The sequence below is a fragment of the Ricinus communis genome, chromosome 9, assembly GCF_019578655.1.
Source record: "Ricinus communis isolate WT05 ecotype wild-type chromosome 9, ASM1957865v1, whole genome shotgun sequence".
NCBI classification, from domain to species: Eukaryota; Viridiplantae; Streptophyta; class Magnoliopsida; order Malpighiales; family Euphorbiaceae; genus Ricinus; species Ricinus communis.
The window spans coordinates 12,687,968-12,691,941 of NC_063264.1; the positions used below are offsets into that span (position 1 = coordinate 12,687,968).

Below are 3,974 nucleotides of genomic sequence, written 5' to 3' on the forward strand. Positions count from 1 at the left end.
AAGGAAGTTCATAGGGAGCACGGCCACCGAGAGTAACACGTCCAGGAACACCAGCCCGTGTCCCCAACACGGCCGTGTTGGCGGCGACAGGGGGAATAATTAAAAGAACGAAGAGAGGAAAGAACTAGGGGAGGCTAGGGTTAGAACATCCAAAACCCTAATTTTTCTCTCTCTAAGGATTTTCTGAGCTGAAACCAAGAAAAAAGGAGATTTGGATCAAGGTTTCAATCGGATTCCCTTCATAGATTGAAGATTGGGCGAGGTTCGCTGATTGGTTCTCAAATCGAGCAAGAGGCAACTAGGGTTTGAGATTTTAAATTTGCAAATTTAGGGTTTTTCATTCAGCTTGAAAGAGAAGGGTGTACATGCCTTTAATTTTCTTTTCCTTATTTTGTTCCCCAATTGCTTTAACCATGAACATGAGTAGCTAGATCTTTTGAACCCATTGGGGTTCACCTTTGTTAATGGATTATGCTTAATTGTTAGTTTTATAATTGTCATTCTTGCAATCTTCTTGCTATTTAGTAATAAAAGTTTGATTTAGTTAATTTAAGACGTTGAATTAATTGTTTTTTGGGTTGTTTCTTGACATTGAGAAATGCTTGTTACAACTGGACATTGAATAGTAAGGACTAGTAGTTAACACTTAGAGATAAGGTTGATTTACTCGCCGGATTAAGAATTAATAACTCTTAATAGTTTTAAATCATACTTAATGCTAATATGTAGTAATCCGATAGGAAGAGATTCCATTAGATTAGTGCAGGTTTAGGAATTCGGTAAGCTCGAGAGAGGAACCGGGATTCAATTCAGGATTTAGGCACGGGTAAGCAAGATTAGCAATCCATAAAATCCATCTTTAGAATTCCATCACTTAGGCTCCCTTTTGGGTTTGTTTCTCTCCTTGCAATTATCTTTTGATTATTCGTTGTCCTTCATTTACTTATTTGCACTTATAATCATTAGTTGGTACGTTAGAACTTTCACACCATATTTCAGACTAGATAACATAGTAAACAGTAGTAACTCTAGGTTCACCCGATCTCTAGTGATACGACCTTGATACTCACTAGTGCTAGGCTGCATCGGTAGGTTCACTGCCTTAGGTGTAGGTTGTATAAAGAGCCTATCAAGTTTTTGGCGCCGTTGCCGGGGAACAGTAACGGTGAACTAGAGTGAATTGTTTTTGTGTTAATTAGTCATTGTTTGTTTATTCATTTATTCTTTATTTTTTTATTTATTATTATATTATTTTTAATTGATTGGTGGTTGTTTGATTGTTGGTTTCAAGTAGTATATGACCAGGAGCTCTAACCCTGATCCTATAGCACCCTTATCTGACCCGGAGCGCTCTCTCAGATTATTGAGATGACATTTGCAGGCAGTTGAGGAGGAGGACAGAGTTACAGTTCAGGTTCAAGGAGTTGACGCAATGGAGAACCTCAACCCCCAGGCCGATGATGATCAAAGGACCATGTACGAGTTTGCTCGACCCTCTTTAGATGGAATGAGCAGTATAGTCGGACTTCTTTATAGCGGCCAACAATTTTAGATAAAGGCCAATGTTATCCGGATGATCCAAATGAAAGCGTGCAGTTTGGAGGATTGCCCAGCGAGGATCCCAATGCACATATCTCCAACTTTTTAGAGATTTGTGACACATTCAAGATAAATGGAACAACCGATGATGCCATTCGACTGAGATTGTTTCCATTTTCCTTGAGGGACAGAGCAAAGAGATGGCTGCAATCTCTTCCACAACAGACGATCACTATCTGGAAGACGTTGGCCGAAAAATTTCTATACAAGTATTTTCCTCCCGCTAAAAACTATAAAACTTAGAAATGACATATCTTCTTTTATGCAGTTTGATGATGAAAGCATGTACGATGCATGGGAGAGGTTTAAGGATCTTTTGAGATGCTGCCCACATCACGGATTGCCAGTGTGGATGTAGGTTCAGACCTTCTATAGCGGGTTGAACCTTGCAACAAGGCAGATGGTGGATGCTGCAGCAGGTGGGGCGCTAAATAGTAAGACGCCCGAGCAAGCTCAGAACCTGATAGAGGAAATGGCCATGAACAACTATCAATGGCAATCCTCTAGGAGCCGACCAGGAAGACAGGGAGTGGTCAACCAAGTGGACTCTACAGCAGCCTTGGCAGCTCAAGTGGAGCTTCTAGCCAAGAAGATCGACTAACTCCAGATGCCGGTTCATGCAGCGAATGTTGGCTACGAGTTTTGTGGTGGCCCGTATTACAGTGCGAACTGTACCGCGGTAGGTATGTTTGCTTCATCCTCTACTACTTTTCCATCTAATTCTGTTATGTCTCTGATGTTGAGCAGGTTGACTATATGGGGAATGCCCCAAGGCAACATAATGATCCTTACAGCAATACATACAACTCTAGGTGGCGCAATCATCCCAATTTCAGTTGGAGGAACAATAACGCTCAGGGTCCACCTGATTTTCAGAGACTTCATCAGCAGCCGCAGCAACATTCAGCTGGACCTGCACAAGCTCCTCCTCTACTAGAAAAGAAGTCAAATTTAGAGGAGCTTATGATGAAGTTTGTGACGTCTACGGAGATGAGGTTCCAGCAAACTGATAGTGCACTTAGGAACCAGTAGGCCTCGATTCGGAACTTGGAGACCCAGATTGGCCAAATCTCTAAGATGTTGTCTGAGAGGCAGCAAGGAGCGCTCCCGAGCACCATTGAGTCTAATCCGAGGGAGCACGTGAATGCCATCACTTTGCGTTCAGGTAAGTTAGTTTCAGCTCCTTCTAAGCCTATTTTTGATGATGCCACTATCAATGTGCAGGTTGAGGCGAGCAGTAAGGTTAGGGAACCTGAGGGACAAAAGGTGAAATTAATTCCAGTCAGAGAATATCAACCTAAGATTCTTTATCCTGCTAGAACTAAACAAGCAGAGGTGAAAGAGCAGTTTAGTAAGTTTTTAGATATTTTTAGACAACTGCATATTAACTTGCCTTTTATTGATGCATTGGAGCAGATGCTGAAGTATGCTAAGTTCTTAAAGGACATACTTAGCAGAAAAAGGAAGTTGGAGGAGGTCGCTATGTTCAAATTTCAATGAGGGTGCTCGTGGTGTTTGAGCAAGTTGCGGAGAAAGCGTCACGATCCAGGGAGTTTCACTATTCCCTGCACTTTAGGTAATTTGTGTATGGATGATGCATTAGCTGATTTGGGGGCTAGCACAAATGTCATGCCCACTAATTTATTCAATAAACTAGGTTTGGGGGAGGCAAAATCCACTAGGATGTGCATTCAATTAGCTGACCGTTCTGTTAAGTTTCCTAGGGGAATTGTGGCAAAATGTGCTAGTTAAGGTAGATAAGTTCATATTTCCTGTGGACTTTGTGGTTTTGGATATGGACAATGAGCATGGTGTACCATTAATTTTGGGGAGACCTTTCCTTGCCACAGCTAGAGCTAAAATAGACGTATTTGAGGGGAAGTTAGAACTTCATGTAGGGGATGACTTTGTCACTTTTAGTTTACCTTCATTTGATTGTTCTTCTACCGACCATGTTCATGCCATTTGTTGTATTGATGGAATTGATCTTGCATGTAATACACAACCACAAGATGTATAAATGGATGATGCTATACATGTTTCTTCTCCTATTAGTATGTGTTATTCATCTAAAAAAAATAACTTGTATCAATATGAGACTTTGTGCTATGATATACCCGAGAAGGGTAGTTGCAAGTTTGTTTTTGACAGGTCACCTAGCCGGAATGCGGAGTGGATGAATGGACATCCCAAATCAGTCTAGAGAGCACCTCCATGGTCATCTACTGCACACATCGGACCTTCTCATTGCGCTTATATGCCTCGAGCCCCAACTTACATTGAGCCTACCTTGTTAATTTGCCCGCGATGCAGGAATGCTGTTGTAGAGTCCAGCTAGACGACTCGAACAAAAAGAAGCTCCGTCGGGAGGCATT

General features: G+C 41.7%; 1 non-coding gene across 1 annotated transcript; it reads right to left on the reverse strand.

Moving 5' to 3' along the window:
• Positions 1–1,834: 1,834 nt before the first annotated feature.
• On the reverse strand, positions 1,835–1,941 carry LOC112534826. Its single transcript, XR_003079076.1, has one exon. It is a non-coding gene; the product is annotated as a small nucleolar RNA R71 (small nucleolar RNA).
• Between the last annotated feature and the right edge of the window lie 2,033 nt (positions 1,942–3,974).